This window comes from Meleagris gallopavo, chromosome 5 (assembly GCF_905368555.1).
Source record: "Meleagris gallopavo chromosome 5, MGAL_WU_HG_1.1, whole genome shotgun sequence".
In the NCBI taxonomy this organism is placed as follows: domain Eukaryota; kingdom Metazoa; phylum Chordata; class Aves; order Galliformes; family Phasianidae; genus Meleagris; species Meleagris gallopavo.
Window position 1 is genome coordinate 15,079,554 of NC_139408.1, and position 27,231 is coordinate 15,106,784.

Sequence of the window (27,231 nt, forward strand, 5' to 3'; positions counted from 1 at the left end):
TGAGAAGAGGTAGAGAGAAGGGGGATGGCGGCTCTCTACAGCTGTCTGAATCACATATTTAAATATAGGAAAAATACTTCTGTCTTTCCACACCATGCTACTAAAAATTCCACTAAAAAAATCACATTGGGTAATTTACATTTAAATAGAATTTGCTCATGAAGTATATTATTTTGCTGGTCATGTTTACAATTACTTTCCCTCCCTCTTCCCAGGACTCCACGACTTGTTTCCAGCATCATGTTCTCTCTCTCCCAACCTATCCAATTAAAACATCCCCCAAAATATTAAACTTGCTAAATTTTCCTACCACCAACTCTCTCCTACTGCTCTCTACCTATCCTACTGCTCTCTACCAATACTTCATCCTGAAAAATTCCAGTGTTGAATGTTTTTCTTCGTTTGCTCCGTGGACAGACTTGTCATTTGTTTCCAGCACTTTCAAAGCAGGGTATCAAAACTCTTGAGTGCTCAACAGTCATAAAGGGCAGATGTTTCCAGTTTTGGTTGGACTGCGTCCTTGTGAGGCTGGGAGAATGCCAATGGGAGATGCAGAACAAGGGCTTGGATTATCTATAAATTAAAGAGAAGATTATCAAAATAGGGACTGCTGTAAAGTAAACGTTAAACACAGTGGTTGATATTTGCAATGCAGGTGAGTCCTTCTTCCTTCCTTACATGCCATGTACATTTCCAGTCTTCTAAAACAAACATATGACAAGACTGTGCCAAGATTATACGCCCAAGGTGACCAGGGGAAGGAAAGCAAAAAAAGTATCAGGAAAACAATATTCAGCTATTGGAACTCCAGCATCTCCTCAGAATATCTCCAAAACGGAGCAGAAGGAGAGAAAAACAAAAATAGAAATCATCCTTTGTACTGGCGCTGAAAGCATGAAGTTTCTTCTTGACAGAGCTTGCAAAGCAAGCATACAGGAATGGTGGGGGGAAAAAAAAAGAGGCACAGAAGCAACAAAGCATCTAGGATTACTACTGAACTAGCACCAGAGTGGAGAACTGAACCACAGTACATTGCATTTTCTGTTCAACTAAACCAGCCTAGCTCAGCACAGCCTCTCAAACTGTAGAAGAAACCACCTGAACACAAACAGAAAGATCCTGCAGAGCCAGAATGTGCGCCTCTGTGCTGCACACTAAACTTCGTCTATAAAACAAATGTGACTCAAGAGTGTGCCTCCTATTGCCGCTTCCATCAAGCCTCTACAACCAGCCTTGCTTTTCTTAGTAAATGGGTTTTGCTGCTTCCTAAAATGGATGTATTTATCATGAATAAAATCGAAAAAATTACTAGGGAGGGAAGCAATACTCAATGTACCACAGTCAATAAAAGAGAGAGGACGAGAAATATTAGCTGAAGGGTTCCAAGAAGGTTACAAAGCAACGAAATACTGGCTTTGACACAGGAAAAAATCCCCCTGAATACAAATGTGTACCGTACAGTGACAAAGAAGTTACGCTTACCTCAAAGGACAATAATATACTGTAGCACCTGAGGAAAGGGAGGAAGGCAGAAAAGAGAGGCAAAGCATGAACACAAAGAGAATAAGGCTACTGAAAAGTGTTTCATATAGATTCTTCTCCATCACAAAAGGAGATTTATACCTTTCCTTGGAAATTCAGCATTTAAGAAAGTAGACTCCGAAGTACGACTCCAGCATAATATACCTCTTTCCCAGTCCCTAGGGAGCTATGATACTGATTTACTGGTCAAAGAAATAAATGTGCCTTGGAGTTCTATACGAGGCACTTTTGCCTTTCTGAAGTTAATCCAGCTCTAAGATAGATAAGCAAAAGGCCAACGCTAGTGGAAAAATACCACAGAAAGTATTTGTTTAGATAAATGAGCTTTCTAAAGGCAATGCTCCTGTCACAATGGAAAAATTTTCAGTCACTTAAATAGAGAGATGGAGAATTAAAACAGAAGAAATTACAGCACACAACCTGCTTCTTGGGTACAAGGACGTGTCTGCTGGTTAGGGACAATGCTTTACTGAATACACCTAATAAGTTAAATTTAAAACTGTATGCATTTTATAAGGGATCCATTTGAGCCAATGTTGACATGAACTTCTGTCTAGTTGCCTAGACCACCGCTAGAGCTGACAGAGAAATAAGCACTTCCAGGGTAAAACACATCTCATTTTAAAGCAGTTGTCTAAAAAGGGGTCAGATGAACTGCATCCCAAAACATCTATTTCTCTTTACTGACTGGAAGATGAGCCCATATAACTCAGTCAAATGTGGACAGCAAGTCTCTAGGTATTTAAAGGTAATAGTGGATTCATTGCACTGACTGTCAAACTGATTGCAGCACCTAACTTGAGATTCAAGTACAGACATGGGTTTGCAAAAATGAATCCACTTTCTGCGCTGACTGGAAATTTTACTCCAGAGAATGCAAAGTCCTGAGTTTCTGTACGATCTATGTTACCAATTAAAATGAATCAAGATGTAGTCTTTACAGTTGCAGAGATAGCCTTTCAAATACACACAAAATGCAAATGAGAGCTACGCTATATTCCTGAGTCTGCAGATTAATACAAGCAGCACTCCACTGATGCTCAAAAGCATGAAAAGAGCCATCAGAGGAAAATTCTCAAGACAAGAGTTTTGCTTCTTCAAAATTCTCCCTTAAGTTCATGTCAGCAGGACTGTCCCTCAGCTCTTAATCCTTGGTTCAAATGCTGCTTCCAGGTGCAAAGGGGAAGATAAGACACAGCTTCTGTTAAAATAACTTTTTTTTTTTTTTTTTAATAGGTGAACAAGGCAAGGGAGTCCTAAAATATAACTTAACAATGTGGACTGAAAGTGTCCAAATCTGCGCCCCAGCAGAAGAACTCATACAACTCTCACTGACCAGGGTCCCAGCTGAAGGGCCTCGGATGTCCCTTTACCACTTTCTTCTCAGGCTGCACAGCACTTTTGGTTAGAAGCAGGTAGCAAAAGCAATCTGCGCAGCCCACAGCCCCTCTGCTCACTTGCAAGGGGTTCTCTGGAAGAAGCACAGCCAGGACTGGTTACCACCTTCTCCTCATGCTACTCAGGACAAGAAGCCTCCTGTGTGCATGCTAGCATCTTAGAAGCATTAAATACCTCCAACACACCAACAGTACTGCATATAAAGATAGCAGAGCTCTCACCAGCCTATAACAAACTTTGTGTTCCCTTCCTCTGGAAGGGCTGAGCACAGCTAGCATGACATCTCTACAGAGGCAGGAGTATTTGTTAATGCAGCAGTCATTTATTTCTCTTTGGGAAATTAGGGACCATCTTTGTGTTCTGGAGTTGTACAGCACTTACATATCATGAGTTGCTTGCTATTTAAAGCTCGTGAATGGTTCTGTGGTGCAAACAAATCAGTCTTATTCAGACTAAATTGTAAACAGAAGGCTGTTTCCTTGCACATATTCAAAATTAAATATAGAGGGGGTTATGCTCATCTCTCAACTCAAACTAATCCAGACACTGACCACCAATCTTTGTCAAGGACAAATAATTATGCGGACATTGCATCATAACCCAGAAGCAGCTAATTATTAAAACTGAGAGATTACTCCTACCAATGCAAGTCAAGACTCCAGAAACATGTGGAGTATGTGAGAAACAGTCCAATCTAAACTTCAATTTCAAATGCCTATTTCTTTCCCTGCATTTTTCCAAGCTTCCACAGAGTATTTAAAAAAAAAAAGCTGGTACAGAAATCAACTTTCTCCTTCTGAATTCATATAAATTATGTAATTGCACTTTTAAAGGACTATAGCAAGTGACTAGAAGAGAACTGCACAATGAACTTTAGCATTACATTTGATATAGCAGAAGAATACATTTAAAAGCAGCAGCACATTTTTTTCTGTCCCTAAAAGCATGAAGAAAGGAACTAGAAGGTACTATAATTGTACATGTGAAAAATTATTCAAGGACAATAGGATGTACGGCAAGCTATTTTAATGGCTGAGTTTGTGACAAAGGATGCCCAGAGCACAAGAATGGGTGCCATCTAAGAGAAGATGAATACATTTAAAGATGGGGTGCTTTCTTAGCATACATATCAGATAAATTGTATGTGTAGACCAGTAAAGCAATCTAGCAGGACAAGCACACAAGCATTTTCTAGAGGCAAAAGCTTGTAATTGTCTAAGAATTTAATTATTATAAATAAAATTATGATCACGGAGGTTAAATGCTTGAAAGTATTTTGCCAAAGTCATTTAGATGTGGACCAAAACTCTGAAAGAATAAGGAGGAATAAGCAATTCATTTTCTCATGCTGGGATTTTCATTAAAACCCTCAAGGTAGCTTATATCCATTAAAAAATATAATAAAAAGACATAGGGTATCTACTTAATTTTAGGACAAATTAATGACTAGCAACCTAAGAAACTCTCAAATGTAAGAACTTTAAACTCAGCTATATAGCATCATAGAATCGTTTGAGTTGCAAGGAATCTTTAAAGGCCACCTAGCTCAACTTGCCTGCAATGAACAAGGAAACCTACACTAGATCAGGTGCTCAGAACCCCATCCAGCCTGACCTTGAACATCTCCAGGGACTGGGCTTCCACCACCTGCCTAGACAACCTGTTCCAGAGCCTCACCGCTCTTATTGCAAGAAAAAAAGTTCTTCCTCAGAGCCAATCTAAGTATCTTTTCTTATACTTTGAAACCGTTTCCCCTTGACTCCGCTAAAGAGTCTGCTCATTTCCTTCTTCCTTTCTTATCCCCTTTAGATACTGAAAGGCCTCTATCAGGACTCCCGAGAACCTTCTCCAGGTTGAACAGCCCCAGCTCTCTCAGCCTATTCTCACAGAGGTGTTTCATCCTTGGTTCATTTTTGTGGTCCTTCTCCGGACATGCTCCAACAAGTCCACATCTCTCCTGTACAGAGGACTCCACATCTGGAAGCAGTACTCCATGAGGTCTCACCAGCACAGAGTAGAAGAACAGGACTACCTCCCTCACAATGCTGGACATGCTTCTTTTCATGCAGCCCAGAATACAGTTGGCTTTCTGGTCTGCAAGGGCTCACATCCAGTTTGCCAACCACCAGTATCCCCAGGCCCTTTTTAGCAGGGTTGTGCTCCATCTGTACATCCCCAGCTTGTATTAAATAGCAGGGGTTGCAGGTTCTCCTGGACCTGCTGCTCAAGTCTGTTTAGGTGACTCTGAATTGCATGCCGTACCCCAGCTTGGTGTCATCTGCAACTTGAGGGTGCACTTGAACCCACCATTGATGTCGTTGATGAATATGTTAAAGAGCTCTGGTCCCAGTCCTGACCCCTGACAGACACCAGGCATGTCAAGCATCTCCATTCAGACACTGAGCCATTTGCCACCATTCTGTGGGTAAAATAACGCAACCAGTTTCAGGTAGGTTTCAGGGGCAAACAGCTGATCTGCACTGGTCGCTTTGACTACCATCACTATAACTCCAACAGAAGAGCAGTCAGAGAACATGTCACCTCAAGCATTTAGGAAAGCACAGTCCCTCAGCTAGTCCAGGAATAGTGTCATTGCCCCTAGTTTAAAGGCAGATACAGGAAGCAACTGTGCAATTCACTCTCAGACAGGCAGAGAGCCTGCAGCACAGCCAGGTAACAAACCCCGACTTTGTACATGGCAGATTGTGCCTTGCTCACAACCATATCCTGCTGTTCTTCCATGCCAGATGAAGGGGAACAGCACTACACGGAACAGTGGGAGAAATCCCTCAAATCTTCAAGATATACAAACCCTGAAGGAATGCGCATTATAGAAAGATTTAGTTTGCTGGCATGAAATCAAACGCATAAGCCAAAGATTATTCACAAAGATCAAGACAACCTTCAAAGAAGTCAGAAATCCAGGGGGAGGCGAAGTATTTCCAAGTAGTTTCACTTTCCTCACACAAGCCAAGGAAGCTCAGAGAGGTCATAAATAATGGACTTTATTTTCATTCTTTGCATATACTCTTGCTGGTGCAGTGCCCAGTGTCATCCAGAGATGGAAGATAATAGTGAGCCATTTTTGGATACTGAAAGATACCTTAAAAGGGACCCGTTCTTGAAATGGGAGTGCTCAGACTCTGAAATTTAAATCCATTTAATTTACTGATTGCTTTACATAGTCTACAAGTAAAAGCGCTCTTACAAGAAAATTGGATTTCTGAACAGTAAAAGACTCAAGTGAACTAACAAAGAAAGGCATTTCAAGATGCACTGGCAAGATGTAGCCAATTCAAATTAAGGTACCTAGTTAAACATCAAAGTAACCATTGACAGAACACCCTAAAGTGGAAGGAGTCCCATTACGGATGTCTTCAAAGCAAGACCAGAAGATCCCTCTCAAACATGTGATCTAGCTTAAATCACAGTTGACATTTAGATGATGAAATTAGCAGTATTGAAAGCAGACCTTTCCCACACACTCGTTGTGAACAGTACTTGACACACTATAATTCAGAGATGATTAACTGAAATGAGAATGTGTACAGAAGTGCTGCTAAGAATAAGAGGCCTATCTCATGAGAGCATGGCTTGTTTAAATTGGTAGAACACAGCCTGATAAGAGACAGGATTGGTGCAAATAAACTGGGGGGAGGAGGGAAGAAGCAAGGAACAAAGAGGCTTTTAACCCATAGGGTGATCCTGGTGCAGCCATGAGACAAGATAACTATGAACAGTTCTGTGCTAGAGATCAGAAAAAATCCAAGTATGGAGCAGTTGTTCTCTGTAGCAGCCTCCCAGTGGGAGAAGTGGAAAACAAGAAGAAAGCAGGTAAGAGAATCTGAAAGTCTGATGAAAGGACTCCTGCCTCATGTTCATCTTCAGCAGTAGGGAGCCTTCCTTGGGACTGAGGATTGGAAAGTCAGGTTGTCTTTTCCAGCTCTGAACTCATACACAGTAACAGCAGCAAGAGGAAAACTAGGAACCCTCTGATGTGGGGGAGGGAGGGTAGATATGAAAGGATTTATTTTATTTCTACAGAAGATTTGGAGGTTTGCATTTTTTAAATAGACACAACCTCTGTTCTTCACCAGTACTCCAGCAGAGCTGTATTCAGAGGGAGGTGAGGCACTGGAATAGGTTGCCCAAGGAGGCTGTGGATGCCCCGTCCCTCGAGGCATTCAAGACCAGGCTGGATGTGGTTCTGGGCAGCCTGGTCTGGTGGCTGGCGACCCTGCACATAGCAGGGGGTTGGAACTAGATGATCATTGTGGTCCTTTTCAACCCAGGGCATTCTACGACTCAGGCCAGGAGAACACACAACAGGGTCAATACATACCAAGAAGAAATTATTTAGGAGACACAGTGCTGAGTAGCCTGTACACTCACATAACGTGAGCAGCTTTCCATTCTTACTTCACAGACATACTGTAGCAACAATCATTCAGCTCTCATTAATAGAGGGAGGAGAAGCCTTCAACAACTACTGAAGAACGAGCATCGAAGCCCAGGAGATTCAAGGTAATCAAGCAGCAGTGCTCTACACTGACCAGACAGCACTGGCTGCAAGGTTGTCAATCAGTCTCAAAGGATTTGCACTTCTTTTTACAGATCAGATCTACAGGCTTCAGATTCAGCAACCCCTTATGTTCTACATGAAAATAAGTAATCACATTAAAAGTTAATGCTAAAGTCATATACTAGTAAGAAAGGTGCTAGTGCCTCTTTCTCTAAATCAGAAACTACTTACAAGAAACTATCAAAACACATATACTAAGACACAAGAGAGCTCGAATCCCCTCTCCATTGTGTACCTGTTAAAATGACTTAGTTCTGACCCTCACCTCCTACACATAGTCTTATTTCTCACCAAATATGCACTGGGATCTCATGGAGAAGATCTACCATTACTGCTTTAACAACATCTAAATGGCCCGTATCTTGCAACCTAGGAGCTACGAGAGAGTGAACTTGGAAACAACAAACCTTATCAGAGGTAACCAGAAAAAAAAACAAAAAACAAAACAAACGAAAAAAAAAAAAAACACATGCATGGAGGAAGAAAACTCAACAGAAATCATAAGCATTCCATAACTGCCTCGCTGTCTCCAAGGCCCTCACTCTCCTCTTCGGCACACAAGGCTTCCCTCTCTGGAAAACGTAAAGTGACTCTTGTGTACTCAGAACTGTAATGCGAAAATGAAATTGTGTGCTGATGAACACAAAACTGATTTAATGAAGCAATTCCACCCTTCCTTCCTCCCAACTCCACCTTCTCCTCTGAGTAAGACATTTGTTTGTGTTAATAAGGAGGAGAAAAAAAGGCAAGCTAAAAATAGTTATTTTTGCTTTAAAGTTAAAGCTATGAATAAACCAGCTGAAACAGGAATGCAACTAATCGACCCTCCAAATTCCTACGCTGCTTTCAGTTCTTCCAGACACCTTCATAAGGATCAAATACAGAGTTATTTCTGCAGAACAGCCCATCTTCCTGCATTTTCTAAGTTTCTGGAATGAAGAGGAACAGCTTATGAGACTGGACAAATCACAGACATAATAAAAGTTTTTTTAACTACCAGCATATTTTAAGATGGAAGGACACTGCTAGGAGTCCGAATTGAATAAAAAAATTAAGAAAGTGAATGAAGTAAAAATTCCTGGCGCTTCCTTTATTGTGGAACAGAAATTACATTATCTCCTAAAATCCACCTTCCCATTAAAAAGCACTCACACTGTTATCCCTGCCTTAGACCCAAGTCACATCTCTCCCTTACAGTAATAAATGTCAACACTGGAAGAGCATGTCATCAGCCATCCTTTTCACCCTGGGCTGGGAGCCAAAGCATGGCTGGTGTATATCTCTGCAGCACAGACCCAAACAGATTTCTTTATTCTGTTCTGTACATCACATCATTAACAAGTAAGCAGATCAAGCCCCAAGGAGCATCCTTGCAACCTCAACATGTAAACTCAAACTTGATTTTACACCCTATTCCTTCTCACACCAGTGAGATTCAGGTAATGCCATAAGAGTCCTTAGTACTGTCCCAGCAACACAGATTGAAGCTGCTTGGCAGAGTTGCCTTTCATTTCCCTATTCCCAGTTTCCTATAGCACGAAGCATCACAGCATGCTGCCATAGATATTGCTATGGCATCTGATATGAGTTGCATTAAAAAAAACTAAAATTAAAAAAAAACAAAAAACCAAAAAACTCACGAAGAAACCAAACATCTCTGGATGGAGAAAGGCAATGGCTTGCTTTCATCTCAGAGTTCAGAGGGAATGTTTTATAGCTGTCAATCCTATCAAGATGCTACTCATCGACACACCAGGGATAGCATCTATTTTGAGGTAGTCTGTGCAGCTATGAAATAATCAGTCTCAGAAAAGAGTGGTGACATTTGGAAAGCGAAGGCGAAAGTCTTTCCCACAAACCCAACGGGAAGCCAATGCACGACAGCCAGACCATCTGAGTTAAGCAGACATGAGGACACAAGGCTAAGTATTCCAACACAGACACATGAACATGACCCTGAGAGCTGTTTGCATCCTTTGGTGTCCCGGGTTGAAGTGAATATTCTAACAGGTGGAGGCGAGATACACCTGGCACTTAGAGGAGGACAGTGGATGTCAGGATGCCATACTGACACCTCAGCATCACCGGCATGGTATGCAACCTTCCCTTCACTTCCCATCCATACACAGTCCTCATCATTCATTATGAAAAGGAAAAAAAAAGGAAACGTGCAGCCTCAGTGACAAGATCATGCTTCTTTTAGCAGAGGCAAAGTTCATTTGCAGATTTACACGACAACCTCAACGGAGAATACAGAAATTGAGCTTCCCACAGCCTATCAATTTCTTGCAGTTAAAGCACTTATTTCTGCATTGTGTTAAATCAGAAATAAAAAGGAGCCAAGCTAACCACCTGATACAATATCAGAGTTCCATATCACACCAGCAGTAACTCCACTGCTCATCCTCACAGAATAAGTAGAGGAACTTAAAGAGCTGATTTTTTATCACAACCATCAGGAAAAATAGCACTAATCAAGGTACACCATGGCCTTGATCAATATTCCTAATACATTAAATATGCATCTTAGAGGACATCTGCAGCACTAGAAGCAGTCTTCCAGTTGAGCAGCTACATTTCCTTTGACTCTGCTTAATTTCTAACTACTTTTGATTAAAACGATTACTTTCACTCAGTATTCAATTTCTAATAATTATTCTTCACTATATACACTACAAACTGCCTCCATCCTTCCAAAGGAACAAAGCTCACTAGACAGTGCATTTTTTCAGTTTTTATATTTTATGTAATTTATGCACCGGCAGTATTTACAGAGGCTAGTAATACACATTGTATTCAATTCTCTTTCCTATATCCTTTTTGAGATCATGGGGCCTTTCCTTTTAAAAAGTTGTTTCCTCTTGCTCTTGTCATTGTTTCTCAGGAAAACCAGTTTTCTGAGCATAAGTGCTTCCCTTTTACCCAATCTATGCCACCTCAATACTCAGCAGTATTTAATTGCACGTGTCTTCAGCTCCCTCAAGCACTTACCTTTTTTTGTTGTAGTTGTCCATTGAGTCCTCATGTTTTCCTCAAAACAAACATTTACACAGGCCTAGATTTACTCTTGCCCTTCTATGTGTGCAGATAGATTCCCCATATAAGGTACAAAACCAGAGACAGCTTTGAGAACAATTGTTGTCATTTTAAGCAGTGCAAAATATCACCTGAGTCTGCTCTACTGAGTTACTGACAGAAGGGAATTATTGACAAAAGCATCACAGACAAGTTATGCGGACATTCAGAGATCAGTGGTAGGACTAGAGAAGCATTTTCTTCACAGTGTTTTGTTTAGGTAGAAGTCAAAAATTTTTACTCCACTATTTTTAATCTTTGGTATCCAAATAGCACTGAATCAGCCAGCTCTCCTACAGCCCTGAAAAAAAACCCAGCCTCTCATTTCAAAAGTACACCTAACAACAAATTCAGAAACACCACAGCACTCAGACACCCTCTCCTCTCTCCTGTCTCTGCCTATGACTACCAGCTATCAACAATATGATGTGTTTGCTTCTGGCACTTGGAACTAGCAGAGTAGTTCAATTTCCATTGGCTAAGCAACAACTTCTCTCATTTAAAGAAGTTTTCCTTCAGAAGCTGTTTGCAGGAACAGAATACTGTATCCAATTCTCATCTTGGTCAGTGGATGAATAACCAGAACAATCAAAGTATATGCTTATCTGTCAACCGCGTATCCCAAGCCACGCTGCAGGTAGCCACAGAAGTACTGCAAATCCAGTTTGAGGAGGACAAGTGTTAAATATCCATTTGGCTTGGAATTGGTAAATCAGTTTATTTTTTGTGGTAGTAAAGTGAATGAACAAGTTTTAGAGAATATTTTCACAGATTACAGTTCATAAATCTTCACTGGGGAAAATATAACATATAGGAGAAACTCACTGTGACTGGTGGTTTTACAGATGGTACAGACGGTGCAATTGGAAGTAGCGTTTGATTTTCCACACCAGTAATGGCCAGCCCTTCAATGACGCCTCTGCAAGAGACAAAACAACACATTTATGAGTAAAACAGGCAGGCAGTAATAAGGAGTCACGTCAGGAGCACTTTTCAATCCAGGATTACAGCTGCCTACTTCACAATGCTGTTCCCCCCCCCGTGTACTTCCTCACACACTCTTCAGCTTCAATCAAGTTTATCAATAAAATGAAACCTCAAGTCACCAAATACTGATTGACTTATTGGACATTTCTTCAAAGTTTGAAACTTTGACAAAGCATTTGCCCTAATCGATGGGGGTGGCTTATGCTGCAAATGACCACAAGCAAAAGGCATCTTCCAAATGGGAATACTAAAATTCCACAAAATTAAGCTGCACAGGGAAGAACACCAACACCACAAAGGGTTATAGCTATTCTCAAATACTTAGTAATGCTCAAATGCAACATCGGTGGTTCAGTGCGACCTCTGAAAGTAGGTAGTAAGGTCTGTAGTATAGACAGATTTCTTAAAAACAAGTCTTTCCTCATCCACTGCAGCTTTATCACAGCAGATGATGAATTACACTCCTTTTTTTTGCCACAGCAATTTTGATGTATATTAAATGTTAAGTTTGGAACTGCAGAGATTTTTTAGCTAAGCACAATGCAGCACCCCTGTAACCTACTTAAGGTTAAAACCCAGCTCCTATAAACACACTGACATCTCTCCTGACAAAGGCTGCAATTTTTTTCCCCCATATTTCAAAGACATTTGGTCTGTAGACCAACTGTGGCTGATTTGCCTGTGTGACTTGTGAAGCTAAATAAAACAGAGAATCCTAGATCTCACTACTGCAGGTGCTGAATGCCACTATCTTCTTGATGGTCTAGAAATCCACATAACAGAAAGCAAGCTATATCTTTGGTATGTGAAGGAACATTGCTGTCTGACATTTCACTGCGACATAAATCAAGCAGTCCCCAGAGGAGCATCATTAATGCATTCCCTGGATGTTGCCTTATTTTGGTTTGAGTTTTTGTTGTTTTGTTTTTCCTCTCCAATCTCCCTTCCTTCTCCCTCCAAAGAAAAAAAGAAAAATAACCCATAAAGAATGAAGGAAGTGGATATCAAGTGTTTCTTGAGGAAAGCTGCCTGACAATTTTTAGATTACAAATATTTTTTTAAACTTGACAAATACCAGAAGCAACATCACCTTATAAGGCAAAAGACAGCTGAAAGCTAAATCCTTATAAGCCAGACTGACTCATAGCAGCAAAGATTCTTCCTAGAAAAACAAATCCAATCATCAAGCAAGAGCAAGTTAGAAGCTGAAGTAATAAGGATACCAACAAATCCCTCTTTCCCCATTACTACAGTGGGCTGGTGTTGACTGATTCAACAGGTATGCCTTGCTACTATGAACGATAAAATAAGCTAGACAGACTGCTGACTTGGCCCAGTCTGACCATGCATTAGAATACCTAGTGTGATGCTACACTAAGATCACAAGCACAGATGTACGAGATCACATCTTGCCGCCATCTTTTCATTCTATAGAAATACAGGAATAAGTACAAAAGCTGTACCTCTATTACAGTCACACATGCTTTCAACACAGTCTATGACCAGCTCTGGAGTTAAGGCAGAGAAGGTGCAGAAGCACAGACACAACAGTGTCTCCAATAAGCCCATGTGGTCACACAAAACTCAGTACCACCACACCTTCATCACTCCTGTTAAACAATGTCAGTGAAAACCAGGTCATGTAAGAGTACTCAGCCTCTAACCCTGCCTTTTCAAAGAGGTTGTTCATGCCATCAGAAGTACAGTAACACTAATCAGAGAGGTTGGTTTCAGTATGTTTCATGTAAATCTACTTCTCCGATATAGAAAACGTCCAAAATCTTCCTCTGAATGGACCCATATGGACCCATTACTGCACACGCAGTCATTGACCTACCCAAGGCACCAGCCCAGGTGGCTGTAGTTTCAGCAAAGGCCTCAGCACTACAAGCAGAGAGGCCAGGGCTCCATTTCCCTCCTCTCAGCCAGCAACCCACTGCAAGTGGGGTTCCAGGCAAGACATTTTGTCTGCCCTATCTCCACTTTCATTCTCAGGTCAATTTTTTTTTTTTTTTTTTTTTTTTTTGTCTCCAGGGATAATCCAGGGATTGTCTTTTACAAGATGTTTATTTATTATGTGTTACTGAGTACAACAGGGCCTCAAAGCATTACATAAATAATAACAGGAGTGTCAGCTACAGTATAACTCCGACTAGTACAATACTGTTCCCCTCCTAAGCCAGCTATACCAGACATCCTCTCCAGAAGCCAGAGGCATGTGTTTAATCTCTCTGTCCAGGCCTTTGTTAAATGCTTCCTGGCTCTCTGATGTGCACGGTGCAACCTGCAGTCCATCTAAAGGGAAAAGTCTGACAACTCCCAAGTGTTTAGGAGATTTCTTCAGGCTCAATTCACAGGTTCTTAAGTGAGGAAATTACAGCTTTGCAGGAGAGGCTGAATCAAGTCCTAATGCTCAAATTCAAACTGTCTGATTAAAGACCTGCCACAGGCAGCTCAGCTTTCTAGGATCTGGGACACACTCAGCTAGGCAAGAACCCTGCTGCTCTCCAGTTTTCTTACTTTGAAACACCCTTACATTTTTGTGCTCTTCCCTGGACATTGCTTTGAGTTACTGTCAGACACAGAGGTTCAGATGACTCTGTTATGACTCAAGGAGGGCTGTTTCCTGATGGCTGTGTTTCTAGAAACTAGGTTTCTTGGCTGATGTGCAGAGATACAGAACATCTTTTTGTTGATTCCCTAATGCTGTCCTGAGTTTATTGGCAGTTCAGAGAAGCTAAGTAACAAAACATGCTAACATTACTTCAATTTGCATTTTTCTGAGCCTAATGAGCACATTCTACCATGCCACTGCTTTCACTCACCCTCTACATCTCAAGAGAAGACACAATCTGGCAGTTGTCCAGCTGCTCCCACTGGGGCAGCAGTTGTGAGAAACAGAACCATCACCAATGCAGACAGCAGTCCTGGCCCTACAAAATAGTAAAAGCTTTGCCTACTTGGCTCTTCCCAGGGGAGTATGACACACTGACTTTTTTTCCCCGTGTCTAGAGCTAGACATTGCCAGGAAGAGCAGGGAAGGGAAATTTCTGATTTCTGTCACAATGGCACACAGGACACACACAGGCAAAGCAAGCCAACTTCCATGTCCTGAAGGGAACATGCACAAACATCACATGCCACACAGATGAGGGTAGCAACTTCAATCAGGGGTAAGAGTCAGTTCCCAGTCTCTGCCCTTTCAACTACTGCAGCTATACTGGGACACTTACAGCCTGTAGTCTTGCTCATAACACAAAGAAACAAGCAAAAAAAAAAAAAAAAAAAAAAACCAGCCATTTTGTGAAGTCCTACTACATACCAGAGGCTATGGGAAATATCTTTTCAAGCAGATATGATCATTGCTTGCTTTTTGTTTGTAAGAGAAAATTAACAGAAATAAGTGTTGGAAAGTTTTACCCCTTCCATCACTACCTACTGCAAATATTTACATTTTTTTGCCCACACACACTCTTCCTCAAACAAAAATCTCACTTGGCACCTTGGTATCATTCTGTTTGGAATCTCCTCTTTTAATTCCTTTTGCTTGAAGCAAGGCATCTCCTCAGCCTCACAAAAGACAATTTGCATCTTTCCCCCATACTCATGCCCAGCACCGTGTACACAAAAACCAGCAAAGCTAATAGACAAGCACTGTATCTGCTCAAGTTTCAACGTGTAAATTAACTCTCCTAAAAACCCTCTATCTGTTGGGTATTTGTTTGCTTTGTTTTAATCTATAGAGAGATTATATTTTACATGTACATATATAAAAATATGTAACTACATATTAAAAAATTAAATACTGATACTCACTTCAGCCTCACAGCAGGTTGAGAACAAGAGCCGAAAGTCAGCCACAGGAAGCTAAGGAAAGTCTGGAAGCTTCTAAGGAAGCTCCTTACATCAGCATTAACCTTGACAATTGTATTCCTACATCTGCTTCTCTCATTACCAAGGGCCCTGGATTGATTTTGTTCTTCAGAGTTGCTCTTTACAAGGTCCATAGTATCTGCCTATAACATACTTGCATCTCAGTTTCCTTGAGTAAACACTAAACTCGATGAAGCTCCAGCTCATAGCTACATCCCCAATGCCAAGAGACAGCACAGAGCTGCAAACATTACTGATGAACTGTGATCCTATACTCTTTCGAGATCTATGTACAACTAAAGAAATTTCTTCTCCGTCCAAGATTAAAGCCCCAGGGATATTCTTCTTTCACCTTTGCTTTACTCAATGACAGTTACAGAACCTAGTAAACAGACAAGAGATCCTGTTTATTCAGAAGCAGCTGACTCAGAGTACAGCTACATGGCTGGCCAACTGCAAGATATTTTACCACTTTTTACTCTATTGTATGCCTTACTGTAACACTAGATGGACACTTTCCAGCACTGTATTAAGCAACATAACCATGTGTCACACGTTTAATCTTTTAGCAGTATTCCCAGATAGAATTACATGGCCTGGAATATTCATTTGAAAAGGTTTTAAGTATTTTCATTCTGTCGGTGTTAGCAAAGGCATCTGTGCTCAGTGCTTAGCACTGAAAGCTGAAAGATCAGTGATCCTTGTTTTCTGTTCCCCTGCCTCAGTCTGATCCATGAGAAAGTTTCCTTCTTCCCAAGTATAGAGCAGAAAGGTGAGGAAGTTCTTACACGCATTGGGCACTCTAGATACAGTCAGCATTGAACAATCCATCCCATGGCTAGGATGTGAATTGAGAAGGCCAGCTTATCTTTAACTAGGCAAACCTACATGGGAGGCAAAAGGGTAGCAGATTCCTCAGTATTTTTGTATAGAGTGTAACTTCAAGAAACTTAAAGCTATCTGTGCTATTATAATTAAATAAGTTGCTGTGGGACCAGAAATTGTTAATGACCGTAAAGTAATATGTGAAATCCAGCATGTTGGGCTAGATCATTTATTGAAGTTCCCAGACATGGCTATTATTCTCTTCTCCCTAGGCTTGCACAAATGTGGCTATGGAACTGTGAGCACCCAGAGGGAACAGCACCAAACTGAAAGGGCTGCTTGCAACACAAAGCCATCCAGCCTCAGCCACCACAGGGCACATTATGACCCACATGAGCAGCAGCTCTCCTTCTGTGCTGACTGTTCATTCATAATTCAGGCACTATTGTGACATATGCTAATAATAAATTAGCTTCAGTGATACTAAATATACCAGGTGATTAAAAGCCCAAAATATAAAACCTTGGCTAAGATCAGCAATTTAAAACTTGGTTTTTGGTCTTACTAGAATTGGAGTAGTGGTGGTTTGGTTGTTTTTAAAATTTTCACTTTATGTCAAGTTGCTCTGGGAAGAAAATTGAAACCCAATTGAAATTTGCAAAAAGCATCACCTTAACCAACTTTATTACCTGTACTACCCCAGCCCTGATAGCTCAGTAGGAGAAGAAAGTTCACCCGAACAGATTTTACATGTACAATTGTATTTAAAAATAGTTCCCTCTACAGTGAAAGAAAGCAAGGAAATGTGGCTGACTCTCTCACTCCAGTACAGCTCTCACATTCCTTGGCTTCATTTTTTCTTCAGTCCCCTTACGGCCCAAGCTGCACAGCATTTTCAATTCCCAATCCATCTCATAATGTAAGTTGCTCATGGCACAACTGAAACCTGCTGAATGACAAGTACTGTCCCTATACCTGTAGAATAGGCTGTTGCTTTCACCAGTTGTCCTGATATTGTGGTAAACTCTTTTTCCAGACTATTAAGCTATTGATTTCCTGTGGTTCAAGCACTTGTTTTCCCTTTAAAGCCCTAGCCAGACCTACGCCTGTTCATAATTTTTAATTCAAGGGCTATTAAATAAAGAAAATTTAAGTCTTAATTTGACTTGCTATTATTTCAAATTCACCATTAAGTAGGTTTTTTTTTCAGATAATGTATTTAATTTCATATACAGTCACCCACAAATAGAGACGCAGCACTGTTTAAACGCATCCATTTCAGTGCATGCTCTGTCATCTTAAAGCTGTTCCAGGGCTTCAGAAACACAGGATGTTTATTAAAAACATGACAGGTGTTTAGCTCCTAAAATACACTAGACAGAGCCAACTGTCTCTCGCTTGTCTTTAACTAGATATCGTAAGTATTTCCAAAGGAGGTATTCCAGTTCCTAGAGAGCTGATATCTTTCTTCTAGTATCGCAGTATTCCATACGCTTGTCCCTGCCACCCTTATGAGCAGGAGGAGGGCTATCCACCCTACACTGTAGAGAGTATGGACCCAGGACACTGGGAGGAAGGAACACCAGCAACAGCAGGATGCTTCCCACTGCCCAGGCAAAGAACAAGGCACAGGAATGCTCTGAGCAAGGCTAACACAGCACTGCCAGAGCAACCTGACAGCCTGTTAGCTAAGGGCCCTGGGTTACACCATGCCCTCTCAGCAGCCCAGTTAGTGTTGCAGCATAACACTGAGTCTCACTAACACATCAAGCTGCCCTGGGATAAACCACAACACATCATATAGGAAGGCAGAAGTGACCTTTCCAAGCAGTCTGCTGCAGAGCTGAACCAAGCCCCCCCACAATGCTCCCGCACACCCCCAGCTCAATGGGGAGCAGCAGTCAGGTAAATACCACCCCACAATCACACCCTGAGCAAATCTTCAACAGCACCCATGAAAGAGTAAGGAAGACAGAAAAAGAAGCCAATGAAGGTAAAGGAAATTTTAATGGCAACAACAACAGTTTATGTCATTTAAATCCCTAACCCAATCAATCAAGTGAAGCACTTAAGGACACAGCACTGTAAGTTGCTTACTGCTTAGATTTCTGCAAAGTATTTCTTTTTCTTTCCCTTCCTCCTCTTTTTGTACTTAAAAAAGGAATAAAAAAGCTAGTGATTGAGAATGACTGGTATCTTCACGTATCCACAGCAACAAAACTAAGATATATTTTGCTCCCAGAAAAATCTCCACAGCAATGAACTACAACACAAGTTTTACCACGGTATTTCCAGGGAGGAAAAACACCCATCCTATCTTTGCCCTTTGTGGTAATTTCACAGAGCTGCAACAAAACATCCCCAGTTTTGAGGCAAGCCTAGATATCTTTTGCTCTCTTAAACCAATCATCCAAACCACACAAACCAAATAAAAGATTTCCATGTCATGCTGCAGCAATTCCCTTTGCTCTGATCTTCCACCTCGACACAGAGAAAGCAGATCTGGCCACACGCCCCAGTGCTGGCAGGACAACATAGCAAGAGCTATGAGCACATCAGCCAGCTATTACAAAGTAACGTGCCCTTGCTGGACCAGCATCAAAACTCAGTGCAGCAACAGCAGGCACTTAGCAAATGAAGAGATGCTGTGCAGTAACTTAAAAGCACTGATATTTGGCAAATGGAGTCAGCACCGAACGTGATTGTGTCAGCACGTAAAGCAGAGCAGAACTTAAATCTATCGGGATAGGACAGCAGCACTCACACCCTTCACAGCTCTTCATCTCAGCAAGTGAAGCTGTTTTCTGAAAGCCTTACTGCTGGAATTCCCTAGATGATCTCAGGCCTGAGTCTCTTTCTGGAGGATGAGCATTCATGTCCAGCTTGGTTCCAGCAAAATCCTCTTAAACTTACACTTTACCTCCTCTTATCATGGTGCACTCTCAGGACTATACACCTTCTCCACCTTTCTCCTCCCTATCCTTCTGAAGGCTTGCAAAAAATTTAGCCACCTTAGGCAGCACTCTCAAACACTCAGTCCCACTGACAAGAGACTCAATATAATGAAAGTTTATTTGAGTCCATACAGAAGTCACTCACCTTTCAGGCATGATCAGTTTCCAAAGCATATTTGTTTGCAAAGCTTAGAAAGCATCTAAGCCAGTAGCTAGATGCTAGGTAGCTATAATAAAGATGCTAAAGTTATACACTGTGTTGCAGTGTCACTGCTGCCTCAACTATCTACCATCTGGAGGATGAACTACTTTAATGTGATGTTTCCACTGAGCCTAGAAAAATCAAATGCATATCTTGAAGAATCAAGATTGTTTTCTATGTTTGTTTTAAGTACTACTGTAGAAACAAAGATTGACTTAAAACACTGCAATTCTATCTTTCTATCTATCTTTCTATCTATCTATCTGTATCTATTTTATACTCAGTTAAGAGACCTTAAATGGCTTAGAAATCAGCATCATTTTAATGATTTTTGAAAGTTTTGTACCAGGTCAGTTATAGTAACATCTCACTGCCTTAGTATTAACTAAACCTGGAAACAGATACAGTTCTTTACCTTCCCCTCCTGATTTCTGTTACACAGGCAAGTCAGTATCAACAAAACCCAGTCCTCACTCCTCTGCACCTCAGTACTCACATACAAGGAAGATAATACTGCATGTAATTGTTCCATCTTGGGACCAAAAATCTGCCTTCTGATAGATATTGGCAGAGATTATTTCTATTGTTTATTATATCCAACTATGGAAAATTATGGTTTTGCTTGTGCCGCACCAGGCAGTACATCATACAAATAATTACTGCTTATGCTTGAAAACAGGGGAAAATAGAAATACGTGTATGTAAAGAGCAAGATAGAGACAAGATAGTGTCCATCTCAGAGACTCAAGAATTGAGTGGGAAAAAAAAAAAAAAAAGAAAAAAAAAAAGAAAATCCACACTTTAAGCATTACATTTCAGTTTTCCTTCTGCCTTGGGGTTTGCCACAATTACACATGACTTGGTCAAGTGGACTAAATGCTACAAGTGGAAATTAAACTGCAGGGATAACAACCGCTCAACCGCTCACTGACTATTGGTATTTTAACAGCCCACAGCTAACCAACATGTTCTTGTTAGAATCATACCAGGCCTACAGATTAATAAAAATCACAGAGTCCTTCCTTAATTCTCTCCAGCATTTTCTGCCAATTGCTTTCACTCTTCTGACTTCATATTATTCCAACACAGTCTAAGACAGCTCTCTAGTTTGAGATTCATACATGTTCCTAATCATTTTGTCCAGTCAGTGCCGTACTCTTGCTGATGCCGGACCATTACAACTAACATGTATTGCTCTAATGAAAACAAAAGGCCTCAAACATTTTTAAGAATTTTATGAGGTGCTGTACAGAAGCTACATGAAGTCAAGTCACTCAGCACACTCCCCACTGAATCAAAAACAAGTGCCAAACACACAGACTACAGAGGACGAAACTGATACCTCAAGTAAGACATTTCATGCGTCATATAATACACATTGTTTTCTTGACAAAAGCATAAAGGAAAAGATAAGCTTCATTGTGCCAGCAGTTGAAGCTCAATAAAACACTATATTCTTCTCCCTCATCAGAATCCAAGCAGGTTCATTATGAAAAGGCCTGTTCACAGAACACTGCAAGCACCACCAATGCACCAGGGCTGTCTGAAACCCCTGAATGAGTCGGTCCCTGCCCTGAGCAGATGGTCAGCCAAAGCATGTATTTAATCTTCAGCTATGAGAAACACTGCTGTTGCTACCTGTGGTGAGATTATAACTCAGAAATATGCTGTGGCTGTGTCAAAACTTTCTATCACTTAAGATATAAGCAAACTCCTGCTATGAAGATAACATCCTGTTGCTTCTGGTCTGCTTTAACATTATACAGCCTGTGGGAGATGAGGCAGGGGGACAATACCTCACAGCAGGCTGAGAACAAGAGCCGAAAGTCAGCCATGGGAAGCTGAGGGAAGTCTGGCTGAAAGAAAGTAGTTCCTCATTATGAACAGGCTGTGAACTATAAGTTGCTAAAAGTTGCTTAAGAAACAAAACCAAGCTTGGAAATATAAGTTGTTTCTCATCTCTGTTCTATGCCATGTCATAATATTCCCAGCATCAAGCCAGGTGTGCAATTTCATCCCTAGTCAACATGAATCCAGTCAGCGGTTTCCACACTAGTTCTTTTCTATATCTTAGTCTGTCAATGTAAGTTACTTTTATCAACCTACCTATTCCCAGTTTCCTCTACTTCCCTGCAAATATCATTAAGAAACCTGCAATTGCATTTCAGTTTCTGATACAAGGAACTGGTAATATATTTTCCAAGACCTGAATATATACATAGCTGTGCCCTCCCTGCACTGTGTGGATGGAGGAAAATGCAAATATTGGTGAAATTAAGGAGCAGAAGTGAGGGAAGAGAGTCTCAAAGTAGAAGTCATTCTCCTTCCATCAAAGAAAGCACTTTGCTCTGGAGATTCACCTCCCTAATTCAGACTACCAACAAAGCAACCAGGGACCTTGAGCACCCCTCATCCCTGCACAGCCCTGCTATGCCCACCAGGGTGTGGGTTCTCAAGTAGGGTCGAAATGCGTGGACTTACCCCTAGTTCCATTAAGCGAGGTCCATTTATAATGACAAATGATCTGACTCAAGATATCCAAGGAAAGTAACACATTCAATAACTATCCTAAACAGCAGGATATTACAGTAAATTATGACAGCTGCTGCGTCAAGCTTTTCAAAACTTTTCTTTATAGCTTTAAATACAGCTGGCACAGGGGGGTATCTTTTTCTAAGGAAAAAATAATCCGTAGATCAGTATCCTGTACTCACAGTCCAGCCACCCTAAGTGCCCATAATGGTGTTACTTGTCAGCATTTACGAAGCAGCAGCACAGAGTGTAAAGGCTTTGCTAACACCAATTCACACATACAGCTTTTAGTCAAAGTAAATTCAGAAACATTTTCCTTCTCTCATTATTCCTAAAGTCTGACATTCTCCATGAACCAATGAGATCTCCCTTTTACCTTTATAATGCTGTCTCTGAAAATAGGTGAATAAAGGCATAGCCTGAATTCATGAGGTAACCTAAAAAAAAAAAGTTATGTACATACTTTGAAAACATCTGAAATTCTAAATACTTAAAAATACCCTTATATTCCTCCAAAATTAATACCTCTGAAGTGCCACTTCAGATCTCCACACTTTTCAGTCTCTTCCATGCCCTTGCTGTACCTACTGCAACAGAGCCAGTGGCACAAGAGAGCAGAAAGGGCAACACAGCATGGGCCCTTCCCCTCCTGTATGCTTGCTACCATTAGTGCAAAGCACACCAACCCTGCCTCAAAAACATCACAGCTTACACAGGAAAGCTTAGGAGAAAATAGAAAATGATTTGTCGGCTAAAAGTCTTGCTCATAATCACAGAAGATGTTTAAAGCTAAAGAAAGAACTGAGCTCATGCCTCTTTTGTTACTATCGCTCCAAGACTGTTTTCCCCTTTTAAGAGCAGAGTACCAGTCTTCCTTACTATGCAAAAAGGTCAGGAAGGATTTTGGCTGTAGACCTAGATTTTTTCTCTCGCTCATCCTCCCTCTACCTGAAAGCAAACAATCATGTTTACCTGGACTTCACAACTTGAATGCACAGGCAAACGTCACCCACATAAATGGTTATAGCTCAATCTGCAACAGATGAGGTGTGCCCCGTGCACACTTGTGGTAACAGTTCTCTGGAGTACTGTCAGAAATTCCCACTCTAAGACATCCCAGAGGAGCTCCAGACTCATTTGCTCAACCTTCTGCCTTGCGAATTAATGGATTTGAACTGCACATCAATACATGACATCTTAGGCACCTGTAATAAAGAGGATTTGTGAAGATAATTCCTGCAGATCCATTTCTCCTAAATTCCTTCAGTTGTGCCTGTAAGATAAAATAAACTAACAATCTAAAGGTCCAGTGAAGAAGGAGGAAAAAAACAGGTAACAAATGAAACAATACACATGGAAGCAAAGCAGGAGGAATACAGCAAAATAAGCAGAGGTCATCCTGCATTTATTCACCCACTGAAGCTACCTGAAGGCAATACAGAGTTGATACCTTTTTAAGGAGTAACAACAGAGACCTAAACACACAGGGCTGCACATCACCGCTTAGAATGTGGAATGTGACCAGAGAAGGGCAACCAACCTGGTAAGGGGTGTGAAGCACAAGTCTTATGAGGAGCAACTGAGGGAGCTGGGATTGTTTAGACTGGGGAAGAGGAGGCTCAGAGAAGACCTTATTGCTCTCTACAACTTCCTGAAGGGAGGCTGTGATGAGGAGGGGTTTGGCCTCTTCTCCTAGGCAACAAACGGGACCGGAGGAAACGCCTGCAAGTTATACCAGAGGAGGTTTAGGTTAGACATAAGGAAGAACTTTTTCTCTCAGACAGTTGTCAAGTACTGAAATGGCCTGCCCAGGGAGGTGGTGGAGTCACCTTCTCCAGCAGTGTTCAGGGAGCTATGAGATATGGTTTAGAGGCTTGTGATAGCAATGGTGGTGGGAGGACGGTTGGACTAGATGATCTTGAAGGTCGTTTCCAAACTTAAGATTCTATGATTAATAAGGAAGGTCACAGCATGCAACAAGAGGCTGGTCTCACCAGCTCAGGACAACTCTTCTTGTTGTATACTCCCAAACCACAACAGCAGCTTTATAAGAGCAGTGCAGTGGTTCACTCTCACTATGCTTTAACCCCCTCAGAGTGTTTTTTTTGTTGTTGTTGTTTTTCATATATATAAATAAATAGATTTTTAAGAACTTTTGTTGGAGTAGCAGTGCACATACCCCAAGACACTAACTGCAGGCAGCTTCCATCCTGTGGGTCTGCCCTCATGTTAACAACTCCAGTTTAAAAGCCAGAGTACAGAGAGAAGAAGCATTAAATGCAAACTCAACCTCCTCCCACCTCTCACTTGCTGAACGGAGCTGTAGTTACATTGGTCAGCAGCATTTGTCAAGGGATTAATACGGAAACAAGGGTGTTTTGGGCCTCTTTATTGAGTAACAAGAATATTTTCAGAACAAACACATCCTTCCCCTGTGCAGCCTGTTAGCTGCAGCCAACTACCTCTCAGCAGAGGTGACCAGCATATACAGAGTCCCCCCTCCTCATAGGAAGAGTCACAAGAATGAATTCAAAAGGATTACAATGAGTTGGAAGAACGGTCCTTTCATGAAAGCATAAATGTGTTTAAATAAAAGATACTCACTTAACAACAAACAGCTGTACTTCCCTTTAGCTAAGAAATCAGCATTGCTTAATCAAAGTAGTCATTCTGCATTGACTGAGCCAGTCCATTTACCAAAAAGTAACATTTTACTGAAAAAAGTTCACTGAAAAAAATCACTAGGGTTATAATTGCAGAATATGAATAGCCGATATTGGTATCAATTGTGCTCCTTCTACTAGACGATAAAGCTAAAGCAGTACATTTATACTCCTCTAGCAGGGACAGTAAGTGTTATATATTCAACAAAAGGAGCTCCTATCCCCTGATCACAGATGTAATCACTGTTGCATGTTGTGAGATATTCCCATGGCCAAGTGAGTGAACGTTAGCATGGATGAGTACAGATTGATTCCACAAAATGAAGAAGCCATCAGGGAGGAGAAGGCACAGTTTACCCTCTGGCTCCTGCTTTCTTTTTAAGGAGCACACAACTTTTGTAGATCTTGCTGCAACGTACATTCTGTGAGGCTGGAAGTAATTCCATTATAGATTTCTCTCTCAGTTCAGCTAACACTTCCTTTGTGAGATCAGCAAGTAAAGTTTCCATAAGGTCAAAATTGCCATTTAACCCTCTGGAGACTCTACTGGTCTTCTCAAGCTGTTTAATAGCTATAATCCTCCTGAAAACATTTCAGTTGTGTAGGTGGCTCCTCAGACACCCCTTGCATTATAAATATATCTGCCAGCCCTGCAGACAGCATCAGGCACATGTTACACAACGTAGTCACCAAGTGACATTTTCCTGTTGTGGAGTACGGGAGTTAAAAGAATGCACATGAAGAGTAACATCCATCCTTTAATGACAAGCAAAACACAGGCCAGCAAAGAACCCTGGCCTTCTTATGAGCTGGTCTGCTTCTGTGACAATATCCATAAAGCTGTCATCTTTGCTCACTCTGTGTATCACAGCACATCTTCCAAGCCTTTTGCAGGCTCCAGCACCATTCTTCTGAGCATGACTAGCTCTCCTTGGAGCACCAAAGAGGACCTCAACAAAACACTCACCTCAAGAGAGGCATTCCTACTGCAGTATTCTAAGTCATACGTTGCAAAAGTATTGTAGATCCTTTACAAACAAACCCTGGAACTACAATCCAAGTATATTATCAAGTACCACACAGCAAGCCCTAGAGAACACAAGCAAAATTTCAAATAAGGCTCTTATGCCTAGGATCACACACACCTACAACATAAGATCATAACCTCTCCTGTTCAGAGGTCACAATCCAAGCATGCAAACATCAAATTATACAAGTATTTAGCGAGGACAGCAGAGATACTATGATCTACACAAAGCATTAATTCAGATTCAAAGCTGGTGCTAGGCTGTGTTTTTGCCACCAGTTGAGGCTTCAAAAAAGAAAACCCACATTCTTTCAAATTCTGTCTTAGGAAATTTGTGAAGAATTTTTGAACAGTTTAATGAAAATTTAAATGAGTCAAGCTTTTTAACCAGTAGTCCTACCAGAACTCCTTTATCAACACCATTAACTATTAGACAATGTAGCAACTGTAAAACAATAGCCTAATCATGATTAATTCCTCTGGCATTTATGGTAACATCATGATCTTGATGGACTCATTTAGCATTAGTAGTGTCATTGATCATTAATTCAGCTAAAGAATTTCCCTTTAAACATGGAAATCTATAATTATAATCTTGAAGCATTACTGATTTTTCCTACCCTAAATCTTACACTTTGGATGTAAGAAAATAGGACTATTGAATGGATAAAATGGGAAACAACATGAAAGAGCTGTTTTACCTCAGATTAGGAATGCTGTACAAATATAAGATGGAATAGAGACTTACAGAACTGAAGCAGTACAAGATGCTTTTGCGTATTACATCCTATTAAAGCCATTGCATGAAAAGCTCTGTGTACAAGAAAAGAGCTGAGACCACACCAGTTTCTCTCTGGTGTGGTCTCAGCATAGTTTTCACTTTTCCCTATACACCTTAAAGCCTAAAAACACAAATCAGCTTCTCCCAAGCCTATTTGGATGTAGAGTATTTCAGGATCTAGGTACCTCAAAATCTTAGTCAGCAAGAAGAGTTAAGTGCTCTCATCTCACTTAACTCTGCTGACTGCAGGAGAATGTACTAGAAAGCCATTTCCTCACTCAGCTAATTCATCTTCCCACCATGGTCATGCAAGAGGGGAACAGTGCACTACTGACAGGCACTGATGCACTGGCTTTTAATGTTGACTTCATAGATCTTGCCGGATTGAAGTCGTGACAGAGGCATCTGTTATTCCTTGTCAAGGTCCTCATTACACCATGGGATACAGAGTAGCTTATTTTTTTAAAGCAAAGTTTCATACTCCTTTAAATACTTAATCCCCTCTAAAAATACCCTCTTTAAAATTAAGTTTGTTTTAAAAATAAGAATTAAGTTACAGCCTAATTTTTCTATATTATACTTCGGACATTCAAAGAACTTTTTGAACATTCCTGAGAACAATGCCCTCCCAAAATTTCAGTATTAGAAGGTTCTTTTTTCAAGTTGTCCACATAACAGGGCTGTCTGAGGTCAACTCAAGCTTTATAAATATAGCAGTGTCAAGTATTGCTTTTAGTAAGTACCAAAGAGTGAATCTCTTATTCACATTTTTCCCCAAATGTCAATATTT

The 27,231-nt window shown here is 40.9% G+C and overlaps 1 protein-coding gene across 6 annotated transcripts in view; it reads right to left on the minus strand.

The window, feature by feature from the left end:
• Window positions 1-27,231, minus strand: part of TSPAN4 (tetraspanin 4) — a 396,192-nt gene that overhangs the window by 323,022 nt on the left and 45,939 nt on the right. For 5 of the 6 annotated variants that reach the window (XM_085224349.1, XM_085224346.1, XM_085224350.1 and 2 more), the window contains exon 2: window positions 11,423-11,516. The gene's annotated coding sequence lies outside the window, so the exon portion shown is untranslated. Of the gene's footprint in view, window positions 1-11,422; window positions 11,517-15,400; window positions 15,435-27,231 lie in introns of those variants that run through there. The other variant, XM_031553462.2, reaches the window with a different exon arrangement.